Source organism: Pinus tabuliformis, chromosome 1_2 (assembly GCF_031772625.1).
Source record: "Pinus tabuliformis cultivar Carrire ecotype Pingquan chromosome 1_2, CPIR1, whole genome shotgun sequence".
In the NCBI taxonomy this organism is placed as follows: domain Eukaryota; kingdom Viridiplantae; phylum Streptophyta; class Pinopsida; order Pinales; family Pinaceae; genus Pinus; species Pinus tabuliformis.
In genome coordinates, this window is record NC_142298.1 from 105,799,975 (window position 1) to 105,823,768 (window position 23,794).

A 23,794-nucleotide genomic window follows, 5' to 3' on the forward strand; every position below is an offset into this window, starting at 1 on the left:
GTTGTATTAAAACAACAAAGATGTTATGATGATGAAATGAACCTAAATATGTTCTAATCAATGCGATGAAACGTGAGATCATTCAAGGACACTTATAGCATGTAAAGCAAGATGAAATGACACTTGATATGACAATGAGGTAGGCTCCAAAACTCAAATGTAGTGAACTTTTTTGGAGGGTGTTGTAGCAGTGACAACACCACCTTATATCTTCATCAAGTTATGGCCATGATTTATGAAAGTTTTCCTTCACATTTATGTGCATGCTGAAGATTAATTTTACATTATTTGAAGAGGTTGTTAACTGCGTAATTTATTTTTAGATGTGCTTTCTAGCTAACTCATCATTTTACTATTGTTGAAATTATCTCATATAGTTAGATGAAAACACTATTATATTGTTTTCCTTGTGGAAGATGATTATATTATTATTTATTTTAGAAGAGCAGAGTGGATCCCAACAACTCACAATTTTAGTAAAGAGATTGTTGAAGATGATGGAAATGCAACAATTTATTGTGTTCATTGGAAAACTAATGGATTTAGGAAAAAAAATCTCCTTTTATTGTAAGGGGCATTGAAATCAAACCTATGTATGGAGTTACTCTATCTATATTATGCATGGTTAAATATTTTTGGGATCGAGAAGCTCTCCCATTGGAGTTCATTGGTATATCACATGCTTAGATCCTCATGGATAATTGGAGGTATAAGTTCATTTTATGCGAGGCCTTGTTATGCACATATATTTTATGTGTTGATTTTGTATTAGGCAACCCATGTAGCATGTTGTGATTGTCTTTATGAACAATGTGTCATTTGGACAACACTATGTGATAATTTACCTCTTATTTCTATTCTTTTTATGTTAGTCTTTGATATATTTTGTTGATGAACATAGCCTCACATTCATGGCAAATTCTTAAGTATGACACATATAGCCTTCTGAGGTAATTGTATGCTATAAAAACCAACAAGTTAAGGATGATATGTGGCATGCATAACGGTCCTTATTGTCTTAGATTCTCATGCAATTTCCCTCTTTGATTTATGTTCCCATTACTCCATTTGCACAAGGTGTTATTAGGCACATGGTCTTGGTGTTTCTACCTTCATATTCTTTTCTCACACCATTCATTCTTTTCCACTTTTACTACAACCATTTGTTTTGGTTATGCTAACTCTTCACAAAAATCATGTTGAGCCTCCACTTTATAGCCTTAGCAATCTTATCTTTAGGGAAACCCCACTTGAGTTGGAGAAAATCCAACCAAAAGTATGAGGAAGAGATAATGTGGCGATAATGAGTATCCCTTTTTAGTACAGTTAATTTTAGATAACAGTGGTATGTTCTATGCTTGTAAAAATTACTTCAATGTCTTTTTATAAGCCCAATGTCAATTCCAATTTAATTTCCAATAGCAATAACATAAACCATTAATTCACATCGACAGTGATTGTAGATAGAACATAAACAATAAAAATGTAGAAGACAAGCCAAGACAAGAGAACACCAAGATTTGGCTAATGCGAGGGGAAAACCCCACAAGTGGGAAAACTTTAATTCTTATTCATATATATTATCAATTGTTTAGCAGAGAGGGAATCCAATAATGTACAATGATGAAGTGAAAGTCAAAGTTGACTTGACAATAAGATGATCCAATACAACTGTCAAAATACCAAACAAACAACCTTGACAAATCTACAATTCCACACTCAGTCAATAGCATCCAAACAACCCTAACTAGAAATTAAACAATGGTCAACACAACAGTGAAAGAGTCCTCCTTGAGATTGGTTAAGGGAAGTCAAACTGGGTCAAAATATAGACAAAGTTTTTTGTAATTTTCCATGGTCAAAACAACAGTCAACCCTGAAATCAACATTGGTCAAAGTTCCCATATTCCTCAATTTTTGTGCCCAACAACTCGACCCTCCAAGATCAAACTTTTGGTGGTCTAAGCGTGTCAAATGAAGAGGAGAAACTCGGTCAAAAAAATTCAAATTGTTATGTTGCAGAAAGTCAACCCAAAGAGTCAAAGATGCCAATAAAAATCGCGCATGTATGAAGAAGAATGGGCTGCCCTACAATTTGTACGAACAAATCAATGTAGGAGAGGCAAGGAATGTTGTGTGGTGAATATTCCAAATGAGGTTGGAGGTCTCTTTTATTTATATGTGATGGAGGGGTTAAATTTGTCTAACTAACCCCAAGACAACCCTAACCAATTGCACATGTGTCGGTTGACTTTCAAAATCATATTTATCCTTGTCCAAATTTAGTGATCCTTAGATCAATTTTGTTCCTCTCGAAAAGAGGAATTCAATGCAATAATCATCTCCTTCAAATGAGTTGTCCAATAAATTGAAGAATATCCCAAAGACGTGCACTTTCTATCCACCATAGTTATATCCCCGTTAGCATCAGAATATCCATATAGCCTCAAATTTCTGGCAAAGTATCTCAGTCCATAGTTGATAGTGACACAAAAAAATCTTAAGAGATTCTTTGCAACAACCCAATGTATGGGATGAGGCTCAACCATAAATTGACTCAAAGTATTTACAACAAACCATATGTCAGGTTAGGAATTTACCAAGAACATCAGGGCCCCCACAAATTGTTTGTATTCAGAAGGATTTTTCAATTCAGGACCAGCAACACTTCCACATAGCTTGTTGAAGTTGAGTTCCATTAGGGTAGACACATACTTGCACTCCACCATCCCACATATTTATAACAACTTCACAATGCGTTTTCCTTGAGAAAGGAAAATATCGCTTGGTGCGAGACCTCCAAGCCTAGGAAGTAATGCATCAATCCTAGGTCCTTCATCTCGAATTCAGAAGTGAAATCCCTCTTGCATTGATAAATGAGAGGGTTCACACCAGTAAAAAAGAGATCATCAACATAAAAGACCAAAATAAGTGGCATGTCCTTTTCAACCTTTAAGTATAGGTTTGGATCAGCGTAGCTCCTTATAAATCTCAGCTTCATAAGATAGCTATCCACTCTTTCATACCAAGCCTAGGGGTTTGTTTTAACCAATAGACAGATTTCTTCAACCTGCATACATGAGTTCTTTGATATTGTACTTCAAACCCCTATAGTTGTTCCAATTAGACTTCCTCTTTAAGTGAGCCATGCAAAAAGGCAATCTTGACGTCCATTTGATGTAGGCTCCACCCTTGATTTGCAATGAAAGCAATTATAGATTTGATAGTGGTATATTGAGAAATTGGTGCAAATATTTCCATTAGTCCACTCCTTCCTTTTGAGAGAATCCACGAGCTACAAACTTGGCATTATACTTTTCAACACGTCCATCAACTCCATGTTTTATCTTGTAGATCCATTTAGAGGTGACCATAGACTTGTCTTTGGGTCTAGGCACCACTTCCTAGACATCATTCTTCATGATTGATTCATATTCCTCATTCATCACATTTTTATATATGTAGTGCTTTACGACTTCTTCAAATGTGCAAGGTTATGCTTGAATAATAGTACTCATGGAAACCAGGTACCCTTGATACTTGTTTCGCTTCTTGCTTTTGCAAAATGTCCCTCTTGGAGCATAATGTTTTTCAACATCTTCAAGAGTGTCCTTGAGCCATAGAGGTCTCTTTCTTGAGGTAGAGGAATCACCAGGAGATGGATCAATAGGTCACACCATCAACATCGGGCATACGCTCATCCATCAGAGATTCATCTTATTTTTTGGCGACAACATCATCGTCATTCCTTGAGATGGGGATATCTTTGCCTTTCCCAAAGGTAGTGTCTTCATCAAAGGTAACAACTCAGCCTACTTCTACATCTCTTTGACCAGGTACATAGATTATATATGCCTTTGAATTTTCACTGTAGCAGACGAATATAACTTTCTTCCTGAAAGCTTCCAACTTATTCCTTTTTTCTTTAGGCACATGAAAATACACATGACAACCAGAGATTATAAAATGAGAAACATCAGGTTTCTTACCAGTGAAAACTTCTTCGGGTGTTTTGAAATCCAAATTTTTATGAGGGATTCTAATTTGAACATATACAACAGTGTTGGCATCTTATCCCCACAATAATTTTGGTAGACTTTGATCATAAATCATGACATGGGTGGCTTCCATGATTGTTTGATTCTTCCTTTTAGTGACACCATTTTGTTGAGGAGTGTATGGAACAATTGTCTCCCTCTTAATGCCAAACTCTCTATCAAAATCATTAAATTCAATGGATTCATATTTAGTTTTGTTATCAGTGCTCAACGTCTTGATATTCTTTTTTGTTTGTTTCTCCACCAATGCTTTGAAATAGCAGAACCACTTGAACACTTCATCCTTCTTCTTCAAAAAATAAACCCATGTTTTGCATGAAAATTCATCCACAAATATTAGATAGTATAAGTATCCTCCTAATGAAGTTATGGGCAAGATACTAGACAAGTCAGAATGGACCAATTCAAGAATATCAGTTCTATTGCTTTCACTAGAAGGGAATGGTCCCTTTGTATGTTTCCTAGTTGCACAACCTTGACAAACTCCTTCATGGTTCAAAAATAACTCAGGAATCCCTGTGACCATTTTCCTTACCCCAGGTAAGGCTTTGTAATGTAAGTGGGAAAATCTTTGGTGCCATAGCTCACATTGAAGAGAAGTATCACTTGCTAAAGCTCCCAAAGGACTTCTAGCAACTTGATAGACCATCAACCCTAAATCCAAGAGTAAAAATGTCTTTATTGTTTCTATGTCATATATGTATCTTTCCATCAATGAATGCTACCTTGAAGCCTTTGTCTTCCATCATAGAAATAGACATCAAGTTCTTCTTCAAATCGGGCACATATAACACTTTTTGTAGATGTATGGTTTGACCATAATTCAAATGAAGAGTGATAGTACCTATCCCTTTCATGGGGTAGGTAACATTATCTCTAAGTATGATCTTTAGATTAGCTTTCTTCTCAACTAAATTTGAGAGGACCTCCTTATATCCAGTGAAGTAATTTGAGGCTCCACTATCAATTAACTGATGATCCAAATGGATCCTAAAACAATCTCTAAGTTTTCATGAACTCTTTAAAAATCATGCCAAAGATTCAAAGTCTTACAAAGATCAAGCTATCGGAGGGAATCCTCAGACAATTGCAATCGCGATCAGCTCAGATCAACGAGGGTCGTCGATCTAGCACGCAGAGCGGCGGACCATGGTAACGTGCGCTGACACCAACCAGCAAATGCAGGGTCAAATCTAAGCAACGGAGGTAGTTTCCGATATGCGATTAGCGACAAGTCGCTAATCACATATCGTAGGGCAAACCTCTCAGTGAAGAGAATCCCTGAGCACCCGAACCCAGAATAATTATAAAACACGGAAAATATTGTTTCGGTTCCGTCGAAGCGGGATTTCACAAAACTGGTAGGATATTGGACGGGCTTCAAGCGGTAAGAAGTTTCAACTGAGTTCCGCCCGATGCCATATAACGATTGCCACGCATCCCGAGGAAGAGAGAGAAAACTGCTCACGTCGGACGGGTAAACATCATGCTACTTAGCTGCTCGATATGAACAATGACCGTAGGATCTGGGGCCTCCATATCAATGGCGGAGACGTGTTCCAATGGATGACTGGATTTGACAAGGTTATGAATCGAGATCACATAGGATTTGAAGTCCGACATGGACGATGTGTTGGCAAAAGGTCGTGTTTCGCGGGCATTCTTGGAGTTAACAGAAAAAAATGGTCATTTCAAATATGTCCAAGAGAACTAACACTCATCCATTATGAAATAGGTGGCCACCTCCCTGTGAGGCGCTATATAGTGACTGATTATGCAGGACAGAAGGATTCAAACAGTCAGAGGCAGGGGAATCGGAAATCTGGGAAGCAGAAACGAATAGATAGGAAGCAGATTGGCTTAAAAGCCACAAGCTGTCAGAGAGAGAAGCAAGTTAAGTTAAGAGTAGTAAGCAGTAGGAAGTAAGCCGAAAGCAGAGAGAAGAAGCCGAGCTGACTTACATAAGTGAAGGCAGCATCAAGCCAGAGATAGAGAGAGTCAGAGAGTCTGTGTACTCCAGAGAAGACTTGAGAGGTTCAAGCGCACTCCTCTGTAACGCCTGTCATGTATGAGTCTCATATTGGGCTCATACCACTGTGACCAATAGAGGTCAAGAGTCAGTAAGGAGAGTCTATGTACTCCAAATACTTGAGGAATCCAAGTAGTCCTACTGATTTGTATCTGTTGACTGAGTCTCAAATTGAGCTCACTATTGTAAAAACTCTACTTTAAAAACATAATAGAGAGGCCACCACTGGAGGCTGTACCAGAAGACGTAACCCAGAAGTATTGGGTGAACTCCTTATTAAACTTATTGTGTTTATATGTTTGCTTGTTATGTTTTCTTTAACTGCTTCATTGCCTATGTATTTCGCAATCTTATCGATCCATTGCATAAAATAACATAGACGCATCCATGCACATGAGTCTATAATACCTTATTAATTGTTTGAGATCAATATCAGATCAAGTGCTATCAAAGCTTTAGGTTGCTAAGGTTAGACAAACTTGTGCTGGACTGTTTGTGAATGATAACTATATCAAAGCTTAAACTAGGAGGAGGAGAATTGGCTGAATTTAACCCAGAAATTGGTAGAGTCTATACTAGGAGGAAAATGTCAGAAGAGATTCCCTTGGAATCAGACCCTCAGTTCATGGACAGTTTCTTGACTATGAGAGCCATGGTAGAGGAAATGTATAGAGAATTTAAGAAAGGTAGAAGTGAAGATTCTTCAACTTCCCAGCGTAACAAAGGAGCAAAAGAATCTCTCCTCAATGACCATTCTAAAGGCAAAGGGAAAGAAGAAAAGCTTCCCACACTTCCTAATAGCCCTGAAAATAAAAATTAAAAATCTTTGATTAAATTAGATGTTAAAGCTGAATTTCCAATATATGATGGAGAGTTGAATGTAGAGAAGTTGGATAATTGGATTAGACATATCGATGTGTATTGTAGGGTGTAGAGCATTGATTCAGACAGAAGTAAGATTTAGCTGGCTAGCGTACACTTTGGAGAAACTGCCTTGGTATGGTGGGAAGGTAGAACACAAGCTGACATGAAGAAGCATGGTAAAATCCTTTCTGTTTGGAGTGAATTTGTTTCTACAATTCAAAAACAATTCTATCCACTAGCTTATATGCAGCAAGCTATGATGAGTTGGCAAACTCTTTGCCAATTGAAAGGGTAAAGTGTACAAAGTTACACCTAAGAATTTAGAAAAAGAGTTTTGATTCTAGGCATTTCTTTAGATTCACCTGAAACTTTGCTGAAGTATATAGGTGGTCTACATAGTTATTTGAGACATACCATTCTCATGTTTAATCCTACTAGTATAGATGAGGTATCTGTTCATGCTACACATCTAGAGGCTAGAGGCAAGAATGTGAACCCAGAGATTGGGGGATCATCAAAACCCGCTGCAAGCAAGAACAAGGAAAAGAGAAAGAAAAAATGGAAAGAGAGGAAGACAAATGTTGTACAAAAGACCAAACCTTCATACATTCACTGCAAGAAGGATGGGCATGATGATGAACACTGCTGGATTCTGCATCTGGAGCTGAGGCCCAAGAAGTTCGATGGCAAGAAGAAGAATACTACTGCAACTATTCAGAAGGATTTGGGGTCAGACTCAGGGGATGAAACAACAATCATAGCCACAGGTATAAAAGGTTGTCTGCTTTAGAGAATGCAGAAATCAAGAAGCAGGTACAGGAGCTGCTCGAGAAAGGGTTCATAAGACCTAGCACATCACCATGTGGGTCTCCAATTGTCTTGGTGAGAAAGAAAGATGGCTCATGAAGAATGTGCATTGATTACCGAGCACTGAATAAGATAACGATAAAAAATTGTTATCCCCTTCTTCGCATAGATGATCTATTAGATTAGTTGAAAGAAGCTGTTTACTTTTCCAAGTTGGACTTGCATAGTGGCTACCATCAGGTTAGAGTTGCAGAACAAGATGCATGGAAGACTACTTTCAAAACAAAGTAGGGATTGTATGAGTGGTTAGTTATGCCTTTTGGCTTAACTAATGCTCCTGCTACTTTCATGAGAGTAATGAATGATGTACTCAGGCCTTTTATTGATGATTTTTTCATTGTAAATCTAGATGGCATTCTTATATTTAGTAAAACATGGAAAGAACATTTGAAGCATGTAACGCAGACTCTAGATGTTTTGAAAATAGAGAATCTCTATGTAAGCTCTCAAAATGTGAATTTGGCAAAACATCTTCGAATTATTTGGGTCATATTGTAGGGGGTGGTGAATTGAAGATAGATCCCTCTAAGGTTGCAGTCATCGTAAACTGGCCTAAACTCAAATCTGCTATAGAAGTTAGAAGCTTCATAGGAGCTATACAGTATTGGAGAAATTTTATTGCTAACTTTTCCTTGATTGCAGCTCCCTTAAATGCTTTAACAGTATTGAATAAGGTGTTTCAGTGGGGAGGCAAACAATAGAAATTCTTCGACACCTTAAAAGAAAATATTAGTGCAACACCAGTACTAGCATTGCCCGATCTTCAAAGACCCTTTAAGATTGAAACAGATGCCAGTGACTATGCCATGGGAGCAGTGTTGATGCAGCACAATATGCAGCACAATAAACCCATATGTTATCATTCTGAGACATTCAATTATGCAGTAGTTAACTATCCCACATATGATAAAGAATTGTATGCATTAGCACAAAATGTGAAAAAGTGGGAACATTATCTAATGGAAAAAGAGATAGTTATACATACTGATCATCAACCACTTCAATATTTACATTCACAAACTAAGTTGCAGCAATCAAGACACTATAGGTGGATAGGTTTTCTACAACAATTTCATCTTGTCATCAGATACAAAAAGGGCATACACAATAAAGTTGCAGATATGTTGTCCAGACCAATCATAAATGCATCTACTATACTTAAGCATAACTCTGTGTTGCATGAAAGCTACATTGAACAGTGTGCTCAAGATATAGATTTTAAAGATGTATATGCAACTTTAAGTCATGGAAAACAAGTAGAAGAACTGGATTATCATGTTAATGACCAACTCTTGTATCATTTTGGAAAGTTATGCATTCCTCAAACCAAAAGAGTAAAGTTAATTCGAGAAGCACACACTTCTCTAATATCAGGTCACTTTGGTGTAAGTAAAACAGTTGCACAGCTGCAAAGATTTTGTTATTGGCAAAAAATGAATGAAACAGTTTCTAGATATGTAAGAGGGTGTACCATGTGTGCTAAAAGCAAGCTTAGCAATAGAAATTAGGCTTGTACACTCCACTACCAGTTCCTTCTTATCCTTGGGAAAGTGTTTCCATGGACTTTGTTGGGGAACTGCCTAAATCTAGAAAATGTCATAACTATTTATATGTTATTGTGGATAGGTTCAACAAAATGTGTATTTTAATACCTTGTAACAAACAGATTACAGCGGAACAAGCAACAAAGTTGTTCTTTCAGCATGTATGGGTTCATTTTGGATTACCCACTTCCATTGTATCTGATCGAGATTCCTGATTTGTTGATAAGTTTTGGTCAAGTCTGTAGGAATTGATAGACACCAGACTGAAGAAGAGCACAACCTTTCATCCACAAACAGATGGCCAAACAGAGGTGGTCAATAGGACAGTGATCCAGTTGCTCATAGGCTATTGCAGCAAGCATCCCAAGCTTTGGGATGAACATTTGTGTTATGTGAAACATGCTTACAACCAAGCTAAAGATTCTTCTACACATAGATCTCCTTTTGAGACCTGTTTTTGTTTCACACCAAGGTCTCCCTTGGATTTTGTCTTTGGTAAAGACATAGTGGTTGATGGACACAGTGATGTGGACAAGGTAACCAAGTTCATTGAAAAAATCCAAGAGATTCATTAGGCAGTATAGGAACAACTGAAAAAGAGCCAAGTCAAGTACAAGGCAAGGCATGATAAGCATCGGACTGAGCATAGTTTCCAAGTTGGTGATTAAGTCTGGTTATATATCAGCAAAGACAGAATGCAAGGTGAAGGTAAGAAACTGAAGCCAATAAGGTATGGACCTTTTAGGATACTTAAGAAAATGGGTGAGAATGCTTTTCACCTTGATTTGCCAGCTTACATGCACATCTATTCAGTGGTTAATGCAGAAAGCTTGAGACTGTTTGAACCTTCATTGATTGAAGATCCCGAAGAGCAGAGTCAGTTGCCTTCTATTGATGATCTGTTTCCTGAATATCTCAATGAATTGCAGGAAGATACAGTTCTGGACAAGAAGGTGAGAACTATGCGCAAAGGGGATGTTGAGTACCTCAGAATTGGACTCAAAGGTTCAAAACCAAGCAGTGCAAGATGGATAGAAATTGGGCAAGCGAGGAATCTATATCCTCACTTGATTGATGCTTAAAAACCAACTTTTGGTGGTCCAAAAGCTTTTTCAGTGGGAAGGCGTGATCCAAATGGATCCTAGAACACTCTCTAAGTTTTCATGAACTCTTTAAAAATCATGCCAAAGATTCAAAGTCTTATAAAGATCAAGCTATTGGAGGGAATCCTTAGACAGTTGCAATGGCGATCAGCGTGGATCAACGAGGGTCGTCGATTTAGCGCACAGAGTGGTGGACCATGGTAACGTGGGCTGACACCAACCAGCGAATGTAGGGTCAAATCTAAGCAACGGAGGTAGTTTCCGATATGCAATTAAAGACAAGATGCTAATCACATATCGCAGGGAAAACCTCTCAGTGAAGAAAAGCCCCAAGCACCCGGACCTGAAATAATTATAAAACACGGAAAATATTGTTTCAGTTCCATCGGAGCGGGATTTCACAAAACCGGCAGGATATCGGACGGGCTTCGAGCAGTAAGTGGTTTCAACTGAGTTTCGCCCGATGCCATATAGCGATTTCCATGCGTCCCGGGGAAGAGAGAGAAAACCACTCACATCGGATGGGTAAACATCATGCTACTTAGCCGCCAGATGTGAATGATGACCGTAAGATCTGGGGCCTCTAGATCAATGGTGGAGACGCGTTCCGATGGATGATTGGATTTGACAAGGTTATGAAGCAAGGTCACATAGGATTTGAAGTCCAACATGGACGATGCATTGGTAGAAGGTCGTGTTTCGCGGGCATTCTTAGAGTTAACGGAAAAACTGTTGTTTCAAATATGTCCAAGAGAACTGACACTCGTTCATTATGAAATAAGTGGCCACCTCCCTGTGAGGCGTTATACAGTCACTGATTACGTAGGATAGATGGATTCAAACGGATAGAGGTAAGGGAACCGGAAAGCTGGGAAGCGGAAACGAATAGCCAGGAAGCATATTTGCTTAAAAGCCACAAGCTGACAGAGAGAGAAGCAAGTTAAGTTAAGAGCAGTAAGCAGTAGGCAGTAAGCTGTGGAGCTAACCTACAGAAGTGAAGGCAGCATCGAGCTAGAGACAGAGAGAGTCAGAGAGTCTGTGTACTCCAGAGAATGCTTGAGAGGTTCAAGCGCACTCCTCTGTAACGCCTGTCATGTATGAGTCTCATATTGGGCTCATACTACTGTGACCAATAGAGTTCGAGAGTCAGTAAGGAGAGTCTGTGTACTCCAGAGACTTGGGGAATCCAAGTACAATCTCACTGATTTGTATCTGTTAAGTGAGACTCAAATTGAGCTCACTATTGTAAAAACTCTGCTTTGAAAACATAATAGAGAGGCCACCACTGAAGGCTAGACCAGGAGACGTAGCCCAGGAGTATTGGATGAACTCCTTATTAAACTTATTCTGTTTATATGTTTGCCTGTTATGTTTTCTTTAACTATTTCATTGCCTGTGTATTTCGCAATTTTATCAATCCGTTGCATAAAATAACATAGGCACATCCATGCACATGAGTCTGTAATACCTTATTAATTGTCTTAGATCAATTTCAGATCATCCAAAGTATCTGGAGGAGAGACAGTAAATAGAGAAGAAATAAGATAGAATTCATCTTGTTTTTCTATGACATTAATTTCATCATACCTGGAATTTCTTGTCCTCTTGGGAAGTCGATCATTTCCTTCTCGAGTAGTAAGAGCATTCATCTTTCCTTTGTTGTTGTACCTATTATTCATTTGATTGTCATTGCTTTTGTAATTTTTTTTTTATTATCATCCCTTGGAGGATTTTTCTTGTGAGGAATGTCTCTAGCATAGTGGTCGATCCTGTTGTAATTGTAGCATCTTCCTTTGCCTCTTCCTTTGAATCCATTCTTAGATCTTTGACCTTATCTCCTTGGACCAACATCATTCTTCCTCTTATCATGTGTAGAGAAAACAATAGGTTCATTTCCATTGTTGGATTTATCTCTCTCCATCATCCTTGTTTCCTCTTGAGTGCATCTAGCCAATAACTCATCAAAACCATGTATCCTGTCATTGCTGAGAATGGTAGTGGTAAATATATCCCAAGGTCTTGAATATTGTTGCGAACATTGTGAATTTTTCAAAATATTATGATTTTTTCATGAAGACAATTAAATTGACGATTTTTCACTTTGAAAAGAATGCGATTTTTTGGAAAAAAAATTGTGATCCAGCCACAAAAAATTGTCAGGTCGTGTGACAACGAATTTATAAAGTTTTTTTTAGGTTTTCTTATTCATTTTGCAGATATATGGCAAGGATGAGAGCTAAGGAGGAGGAGAACTCATCTACAAGGGAAAGACAGGAGAAAAGTGAAGGAATTTAACATCCCACACAAAAACAATTTGAGTTTGGACCGAGTTTCTTCAGCAGAGCTTGGTTTTCAGGTATGGGAATCAAATTTGGCCCTATTTTCTTTGTTTTTTCCTTATTTTTCCTTTGGTTTCTGTCACCCATATATTTTCCATGATTTTTGCTTCCATTTGAGTGTGGTTTTTTTGTCATTTTTGTTTCATTTAGTGGAGAGAGTTTTTTTGTCAAAAATGCAAAATCTTGATTGTTAATTTTATGTTTAAATTCTTCTTGTGCCCTAGTTTTTTTCCATGATTTTTGCTTGGTTTTGAATGTGTTTTTTTTTCCATTATTGTTACATTGAGTCGAGGGTTTTTTTGGACAAAAATCCAAAGTATTGTATGTAAATTTTAATTTAATTTTCTTAACTTGCAATTCTTCTTGTGCCCTAGGTTCAAACTTCAATCTTACATTAAAACTCAAGAGTTCACCAAAGTTACAAATATGCCAAGGAAATTGCACCCTCTATGGGAATTTGGTTAACTTGATGGAAGGTTTGACAAATCAAATTTGAGTTGCAAGTTATATGGGAATCATATGACAGGGAGGGTATATAGATTGAAGTTCCACCTTGTACAAATTCTTGGACATGAAGTAGGGCCTTGCACAAATACAAATCGAGAAATTATCTGTAGAGCCCTCAAATCATTGGAAGAAATAAAGACAACCAAAGTGACCAAGGAAGCTATGAAGATTCAAATGGCAGGGGGTGGAGTGGTGGGATTGGGAGGTGACCATGAGAGTGGTACTAGTTCTTCTTCAACATCAATATCTGTAGTCAACCCCACAACTACCTCATCATTTTTTGTTCCTAGAACCACACCTGGTGCACAACCATCTATCACATCAACTCTTAAAAAAAGGGAGAAGGAAGAAGCTGACAAGTTCTTGGGCATGTGTCTTCTTTGGAGTGATGTTCCTTTCAGCATTACTAGGAACAATCCATTTTTCCAGCCTTCGATTGATGTTATTACTATTGTTGACCCACAGTATAAAGCCCATTCCTATCATGACTTTAGAGAGTGTATTCTTCAGAATGAAAAGGTCGAATGCACTAAGAGATTGGAGGAGTTTAGGGGCTTATGGGCACACAAAGGATGCATTGTGATGTCATATGGTTGGATCGATTAAAGGGCTAGAACCCTTATCAACTTCTTGGTTAAGGGAATGTTTATGAAATCTATTGATGCATTTGCACATATCAACGATGCATGGTTATTATGTGATTTGTTGGATGTGTTCATTCAAGAGGTGGGCCCACAAGATGTTGTCCAAGTCACAATGGACAATGCTGCAAATTAGGTTGTTGTTGGTAAGATGCTTATGGAGAGGCATCCTAACTTATTTTGGACACTTTGTGTTGCACACTACATTTGACTTGATATTGGAGGACATATGAAAACTTCTTTTTTCAAAGATATTGTTGAATCATAAAAAACATTACAAAATTTATATATAATCATGCATTTGTGCTTCATTTGATGAGAACATTCACCAACAATAAAGAGTTGGTGTGCCCTGCCATTGCACAGTTTTCCACTAGCTTCATATCTCTTCAATCCCTCTTGAAATCTATGTGGGATGTGAAGAGAATGTTTCTTTCAGAGGAGTGGCATGCTTTGTCATATAGCTGCAAACCAGAGGGAGAGGCCATATGTAGGCTAGTTTTTTACCAGGAAAGATTCTCAGCGAGAGTGCAGGAGGTGTGTATCATTACCGAACCTTTGGTAAAGGTTTTTTGATTAGTTGATGGAGACAAACCCATAATGGGATACTTGTATGAGGCCGTGGATAGTGCCAAAGAATCCATTGACAACTATTATGATGATAAGGGCGATGAGGGGCTTGAGAAATAACTAATATGGGAAGTGATTAATGAGAAATGGAACAATACACTCCATCATTCCATTTATGCTGTAAGGATCTACTTCAACCCCGCATTTTCTTACTCTTGTGGTTTCTTATTTGATGCTAAAGTCATGGATGGATTCTTCACTTGTGTTCAAAAATGGTGTCATCTCCAGCAGAACGTGCAAAAATCTCCAAAGAAATGGAGATATACAAAATGGAAGGTGGCACATTTAATTTTGACATGGTTATTGTGGATAGGAAGACTAAAATGCCAAGCAAGTTTTAGTTTGTTTCAAATTTCATTGTCTCTTCATACTTTGCTTACTTTCAAGTTTCAATTTTTTTTCTTATGTTTATCTTATTTATTGTATATGCTTGGTGGAGAAGCTATGGTGGTAGAGTACTCAATCTCCAAAGGCTTGTCATTCGAGTGCTCAGCCAAACATGTAGCTCCTTCAAATGTGAGTGCAACTGGAATGTATTTGAAAAAATACACACCAAGAAGCGCAATAGGTTAAATAATAAAAAAATCCTATTAATTTTTTGAACTCATTAAATAATAAACCATATAATTTATTATTTTAAGTTTTTTATAATTATTAATTTATTATTTATAATTTATTAATTTATGACCCTTGTACAAGTTGGAATCCTAGCGCCTTAATGACATGGTCTATGTCTACTACAGTGTTTGATTGTGGGTGAGACAACTTGAAAAGACACTTGATGTGGAGGCCATCTCGTTGGATGGGATTGGCACCTCTTGGATGGAGAGTTGAGGCTGAGAGGTCTATCATGGAATCGACCCTTGATTGGTTAGAGAAGGTAGTGGAGGGGGTAGCAGTTGCGGAGGAGGAGGAGGAGGGGCAACATGAGGAGGAGGTGACACCACCTACCATGGTCACCAGCAGAGGACTTGGTCTACCTCATTTAGCTCCTAGTTCTTCAACTTTTAGAGCACAATAAAGTCCATTGCTAGCCCCAGGGACTTCTTCATCTAGAGGGAAAGTTGTTATATTTTCTCGCAAGAGGGGTAGAGGAAATCAGTAGTACTAGTTACTTGGTTTATTTCATTGTATATGATATTATGACTCATGATATGAGATACATTATTATATTTTTTGTTGATATTTTGAGGCTGAGTCAAGACTTAGGACTTAGTATTTAAGACATGATTCACTGTTATGCGTGATGTAGCACTAGACAACTTACACATCTTATATATTAGTTTTCTTTCCATATTTATGTGTCAATGCTTTTATTTTATGTTGTGGATGCTTTAAATATTAAATTCTTTGAAAAAACAAATGAATTTTTTGTATTTGTTGATTTTTTGCTTATTTTTACCGATTTTTACGATTTTTTCTGATTTTGAACCCTCGTTGATCTAATCTCAATCGTGATTATCACAACATTGATAATAAAATACCTCTAAGAGCAATGAGAGTGAGCTCCCTGTTAGAAATAACTTCTCCAATAGATAGCAAGTCATTCTTGATTTGAGTTATTCTCATGAAGTAGGATTGGATAGACTCCACTTTATCCATCTTGATATCCTTCAACTTCTTCTTGAGAAAGAGAATTTGACTTGCATTGTTCACTTTGAACATCCCAACCAACTTATCATATATTTACTTAGAAGTTCCCAAATCAGAAATATAGGAAACCAAATGTTTTTGAATGGAGTCAATCAATTTTTTTTTTGCTTTGACCTCACATTTTCTATACTTCGTTTTCATATCAGTAGATGGATTTGAAGGAGGCTCCACCATTTTTCTTTGCACATAGTCCAATACTTCATGCTCTTCCAAAGCCAGGTCCAAAGTCATCTTCCATGCATGATAGTCAGATTTGTCATTGAGCTTGTCCTCAGCCTTGAAGTAAGATGTAGAGACCATGGAGACTTGTCCAATAGTCTTTGTCCAACATATATCTTAGTGATTGTTTTTCTCTCTTGCTTGGGCTTGTCCTCACCTGGGCTTTGATACCATGTTAATTTTAGATAACAATGGTATGTTCTATGCTTGCTACAATTACTTCAATGTCTTTTTATAAGCCCAACGTCAATTCCAATTTAATTTCCAATAGCAATCACATAAACCATTAATTCAAATCAATAGTAACTGTAGATAGAACATAAATAGTAAAAATGCAAAAGACAAGCAAAGACAAGAGAACACCAATATTTGGCTAATGTTAGGGAAAAACCCTACAAGGGGGAAACCCTTAATCCTTCTTCTTATCTATTATCATTGTTTAGTAGAGAAAGAATCCAATAATGTACAATGATGAAGTCAAAGTCAAAGTTGACTTGACAATAAGATGATCCAATACCACTGTCAAAATGCCAAAGAAACAATGCTGACAAATCTGGAATTTTGCTCTTAGTCAATCAACCTTAACCAGAAAATCAATAGTGGTCAACGTAGCAATAAAAGAGTCCTCCTTCAGCTCGGTCAAGGGAAGTCAAACTCAGCCTTCCTTTCTGGTCAAAGTCAGCCCAAACAGTCCTCCAAAGTCCAGTCAACCTTGGTCAAAAGAGAGAGAAAGTCTTTTAATTTTCTGCAGCGAAAATAACTGTCAACACTAATCAAAGTGCCCAGATTTCCTCCATTTGTGTGCCCAACAACTCAGCCCTCCAATATTGAACTTTTGGTGGTCAAAGTAAGTCAAATGAAGAGGAGAAACTCGGTCAAACAAAGTCAAACTGTTATGCTGCAAAAAGTCAACCCAAACAGTCAAAGATGCCTCCAAAAGACTTGCATGTGTGAAGAAGAATAGGCTGCCCAATCTGTATGAAACAATCAATGTAGGAGAGAGAAGGAATGATGTGTTGTGAATATGCTAAATGAGGTTGGAGGTCTCTTCTATTTATATGTGATGGAGAGGGGTTCAATTTGTCTAATTAACCCCAAGCTGACCTTGACCAATTGCACATGTGTGGGCTGACCTTCAAAATCAAATTTCTCCTTGTCCAAATTTAGTGATCCTTAGATCAATTTTGGTCCTCTCGAAAAGAGGAATTCAATGCAATAATCATCTCCTTCAAATGAGTTGTCCAAAGTAGAGTTTGGCCCTAGTTGCACATTTTAACAAGTACACAAAACACATCTTGATAATTAGGACTTTACATCATTTGGGAGTGCTAAATTTCACTGTAACACTCCCAAAAACTTAAATATGTTTAAGAAATGCAATTACCTCTATAATTCAATATATAGCTCGAAGAACTAATGAAATGCAATCACATGTCCATCTCCTTATGTTTATGTCCAACTTTAGTTGAATCTTCAATAGGTGCAAGCCAATCACACCTAGAATTCTTTTATTCATCCTTACAAAAAGCAGTACTTGATTGTCACCCTTGTAAGTCTACAGAAATAATCTCTCTCCATCTTTCTCATATTTTCTTGAACCCATGCTTGTAGAATCAAAGATTCCATACTAAATCTTATCTGATCCCAAAGATCCTTTGCTCTTTCTACCCTAATCCTTATTTTAAATGACTGATTTCCTTCTAATCCTAGCACACTTCAACCTTCTGCTCTCCATTGGTTAGCATGATTATTCAATGCAAAGTTTCGTGTCTAATAATTAACTAATGATTGGTGGCCTCTTCACTGTCATGAATGAGTAATCTTCCCCAACGAGTGAGAAATTGTGAGATGGGTTAAGGTTTTACATTGTCTTTCCTCCATTCAATCTTGAATCAGTTATTCATGTGCTACTTTATTTCTATTTCCATTTGATAAATCAGTCATTTCATGGGGATCATTTCCCACAAAATGGCTGGTGTTGATCAACTCTTTATAGACTTGCCTAATGCACCCTATTACGACGTTTGACACTGCCTTGTTTCCATCTGGGTGATAAATCAGTTATTTCATTGGGATACTTTTCCACACAAGGGTCACTGTCAATCAACTCTTGGAGACTTGCATACATCACCCTTTCACTAGGTTAGACAAGCAGCCTCATGCCAAATCAACAAGGGTGTGTTCTATGGAATGGTCAATTATTCATCCACTGAATAATTGTTTGATTCAAATTCTTCATATTTAAATGACAATTCCAACGCAAAAGAGCAGATACAACCATCTTTCTTTACCTTATGTGAGGTTAATCGTAACATTTCTCGTAATCAAATCCATGTGAACACTCCACTCCTTTATCCACCTTCAAATAATTTACCCCACCACTCAGGAGATTTGCCTTTAGCTACCACAATAACGGTGGACAAGAATTAATGGAAGATAAAAAATACAGTAGGGCATGGAATGCCTCACCTTTGTTGCAATGTAGAATCATTCAAATCAAGGCAGAGGGGATCACACAACTCATGCATCATTATTAATCTTAAAGGAAATACTTAGGTTGTTCCCTATGGAATCTACCAACCTCAGAAAGGCAATAACCAAGAGGTGGCCAGCAGGAAGCTGAGCCATGAATAACTCCATATAATATTCATATATAAGGATGCCTAAACAAAAAGAATGTTTACAAATATGTGACACTGGCAGTTATCTAATGTTATTGAAAAGGCGGTGGAAAAAGAGGAATAGGACTGTATATAGGGTTTTTATTTTCTTTTCTTTCTAAGAACCACAAATGTCTGTTGAAAAGGTGGTAGCAAAAGAGGAACAGGACTGTATATAGGGTTTTTTATTTTCGTTTCTTTCTAGGAATCACAAATATCTATTACCAAAGACTTTAATTAAGCGGACCCCCCATCAAGGGTTCATAATATTGAAGTAGAATCACTTGGGCGTATGACCTTCCGTGGAAATCACACGGAAAAGGAACTATTTGTGGAAAGACGAGCACCAAGTGTATAACTTAACAGGGTTAGAATCCTATTATGTACAAAGGATGGTAGATTATTTCATTTGTTATATTCAGATATTTTCTATGCAGCTCCTGGAAAGCACGCAATTAAAGGAATGCTCATGCATTCTGATAACCCATCTCAAATATACTTTCAATCTACTAAGTACAGTCAACATCTTGTGAGAGTTGATAAGTTGGTATCTACCACGTTACACTTTTAAACCCTACATTGAATAGTTAATTTCTTGCAACTTTGGTGCAGAGGGAATTGCAACTTATCAATAATATAGGTTGCAGTCACATAGTGCATTATAAGGAGGGTGGGAAGTCGATGATCATAAGTTGGGGGTGGTTGGATATATGCACAAAATGGCTAAAGTAATTCTTTGGCCAGACCAGCACTACCTTCCATGAAACACAAGAGGCATGTATATTGGTACTTCTCCTTAGTAGGGGCTAATATAGAGAGGACATATTTTTCTGGCCTAATTGAAAGTTAATGTTACAATCGGACCAAGTCTTGTTATTTCGTTGTTAATATTATCCCTATTTTTGTTCAGTGATGAATCAAATGCCTAAAGCACTTTCACACTTCCTAATTGTATCTTAATACCAAAAAACAGAATCGAACCTTGAGAAAACTGTTTAACACACCAATGATAATGCACTTCTATAATAAATCTCTAAACTAATCCTTGTATATTACAAATTTCACTTGGCATCACCAATATTCTCCACATGAACACACACTATCCTTGAAACGGTGAAAGCGACTACCATCCCTGATGATAATTTCTCGTTCAGTGATCCCGGAAATGAATTTGGTGGCAGTGTGGCAGTCGACACAGACACGAAGGTTCTTAAAGATCCTTATAGGTGCTCCTGGAGGTGTGTTCATAAGGCCAAAAGCCATTGCCAACTTCTCACTATGGTGACAGAGAATGTTCTCCTTATCCTCCTCCTCTACATCATGAAGTACAAAGTCCATATCCGGCATGTACCCTGCCTCCTTGATCTGGCCATCCAGTCTCTCCAACATTTCATAAATTGGCTCCATTTGTGGGTTGGATCTTTCTTCTGCAGTAAATGAGTACAGTGTGTTTTTAACTTCAATCCAACTGCATCCAGGCCTCTTTTTCACTCCTCTATCTTTCATCATTTGTCTTACTCTCACTGCATCATCCCACTTGCCAGCTGCAGCATACATGTTTGATAACAGTGTATATGGACCAGAATTCTGAGGGTCCAGCTCAAAGAGACGTTCTGCTGTTCTTTTTCCTAGTTCAATATTACAATGAAGCCTGCAGGCACTTAGTAATGAACCCCACAGCATAGTATCAGGTTTAAATGGCATGTTATGAATGAAGCACTCTGCTTCATCAAGACATCCAGCACGGCCAAGAAGATCAACCATACAAGCATAGTGATCAGCCATTGGAACGATATAATGATCTTCGCTCATAGAATGGAAATAGTAACGGCCTTCACTGACTAGGCCAGCATGGCCGCACGCAGAGAGAACACCAATAAAAGTGATGTCATTTGGCTTCATGAGTGACTGTAGCATTTTTTCAAACAATTGCAATGCCTCTTGGCCATTTCCATTCTGAGCATACCCTACAACCATAGCATTCCATGAAACCCTGTCTCGCACAAGCATTTCGTCAAACAATTGTCGTGCATCGTCTATGCTTCCACACTTAGCATACATGTCAACAAGGGCACTGCCAACAACGACATCTGATTGCGATGCAGTTTTGCTGATAAGGGCATGAACCTGCTTGCCTTGTCCTAGACCTGCTATGTTGGCACAAGAACTAAGAATGCTGGCAAAGGTAACCTCATCCAGCTTGACATCTACCGTCTGCATTTGGCAAAACAGCTTTAGAGCTTCCATTGCATGTCCATTCTGTGCATAGCCTACAATCATCGCATTCCATGAAACTACATTTTTTTCCTGCATTTCATCGAATACTCGCCGTGCATCACTTATCCTTCCACAACTTGCATATACTGTTATCATAGTATTCCATGAAATCCTATCTCGCTCAGGCATCTCATCAAATAGTTGGCATGCATGCTCTGTACTTCCACACTTCGCATACATGTCCGTTAAGGCACTTCCCACTACGATGTCAAACACACAATTAGTTTTGCTTATATGGGCATGGATTTGCTTTCCTTGTTCCAGAGCTTTTATGCCAACACATGCGCTTATGACACTGGCTAAAGTGACCTTGTCTGCCCTGATTCCCGCCCTCTGCATTTTGCAATAGAGTGTCAAAGCCTCTTCATCCTGTCCATTCTTCACATGACCTGAGATCATTGCATTCCATGAGACAACGTTCTGTTCAGGCATTCTGCCAAAGATACGGTAAGCATTCTCTATGCTGCCACAATTGACATACCCTGTAATCAAAGCAGTCCACATGCAATCATCTCGCTCTGGCATAGACTCAAAAACTTCAACCGCGTCATCCATTCTCCCACATTTCGCATACATGTCAAGAAGACTACTACCCAAAAACACATCCCAATTTATTCCACTTGTAATAATCCGAGCATGTACCTGTCTCCCTTGCTCAAGAGCTGCCAGTGCTGAGCACGCGCTTAATACACTGGCAAAGATGAACTTGTCCTCCTTCATATTCATCCCTTGCATTTCAGAAAGCAATCTTAACGCCTCCTCGCTGTGCCCATGGCGGACACAACCTGCAATCATTAGATTCCACGAAATTTCATTTCGTTCGGGCATTTTGTCAAACAGTTCGCGTGCATCAAGTACGCGTCCGCATTTAACATATTCTCCCACCATTGTATTCCAGGAGAAGGCATCTCTGACAGGCATTTCGTCAAACAGTTGTCGTGCAAGTTCTATTTTTCCACATTTGGCATACCCTTCAATGATTGTATTCCATGAGAACTCATTTTTGTTAGGCATTCTATCAAACACCTGGCGTGCATCTTTAATGTTTCCGCATTTAGCATATCCTTGGATTAAAGTGTTCCATGAAAACTCATTGGGCGCAGGCATTCTATCAAATATTTGATGTGCGTCCGCCATACTTGTGCATTTGGCGTACATGTGAAGAAGAAACTTTCCCAGAGAGAAACGCAATTCACACCCAGTTTTGATGATGTGGGCATGAACCTGCTTGCCTTCTCCCAACGTTTTCTGGGCAATGCTTGCTTGTAATAGACGAACATAGAAGTTCGAGTCTGTTAACATACTTTCAACTTCCATGAATAATTATTTTTCCTCAACCAGTAAAATGTTTCAAATCAGTAATATCCGTGCAGATAATTTTTAGAAAGGAGGGTATCATGGGCAATTTTTTCCACTGCCAGCCTAATATCAAACAGTCATAGGCTTTACTTCCATCGACAATTTCAGGGTTCAGTTTCGCTCCTGGTTTCGATGGGTTTTGACGTTACTAAGCTCCATTTTCGCTTAGTTGCTAGCAATTCTATACCATCAGTTCAATGACTTCACATCAATAACCTGTAAGAGAGCATGAGACCATTACGAAATCTTAGATGAATCCTACTGATAAAATTTATTGACCAAAACTTTAAATTTAGTTTATGTATTCTACATTTATGAAGATGAAAATTAATTCATGGGCCGCTGGAGGAGGTACAATATAGTGAAGACAATATGGAGTGGCTATTGTTATTAATTATTATTTTAATATTTTTGGGAAGATTTCAGAGGAATTCCTAGTGAAGGTTGCCGGGTTCAGGTGTTTTGAACCTTTATCCAAGGGTTATTTACTTTTCTTCTTTTTTCCTTTTCGCTGGAGGAGAGAACAGACAGTTTTCGACCATCCAAGCTAAATATTCAAAATACTAATTTTGTAAAATATTTTTACTATTTAACATTGTAAAAACTCTAAAACAACAAATTTAGAGTAACAATAAAGATATATCCTAAGTGGGAAAGGATAAAAAGATTCATGAAAAATAAGTCATATAAAAAGATATATATCATGTTTCGTTGAATAAATATTTTTAATATTTAACATTGTAAATAAGTGTGCTAAGGGTATTTTTGGATTTATAATAAGATTATCATTTGAGATTAGATTTTGGTTATGATTATAGTGTATTAGATTTAAAATTTAGTAATTAGTATTAGTATGTATGTATTTATTTAGAAGTGTTGAGGTGTCATATATTTATGTGTTATTGTTATGTAATAATTTATTTTTTTATGGTATCAATATCACTTATACTATCATTTATAATGTATATAGAGGTTTTTTTGTATTGGATTGCTTTTTTTTTTAGTTTTTTTTATCGTGGTTTAGATGAATTATTTTTCGAAGTT

General features: G+C 37.7%; 1 pseudogene; it reads right to left on the reverse strand.

The window, feature by feature from the left end:
- Positions 1-20,182: 20,182 nt before the first annotated feature.
- Positions 20,183-23,081, reverse strand: LOC149204718 (pentatricopeptide repeat-containing protein At4g14050, mitochondrial pseudogene; annotated as a pseudogene).
- Between the last annotated feature and the right edge of the window lie 713 nt (positions 23,082-23,794).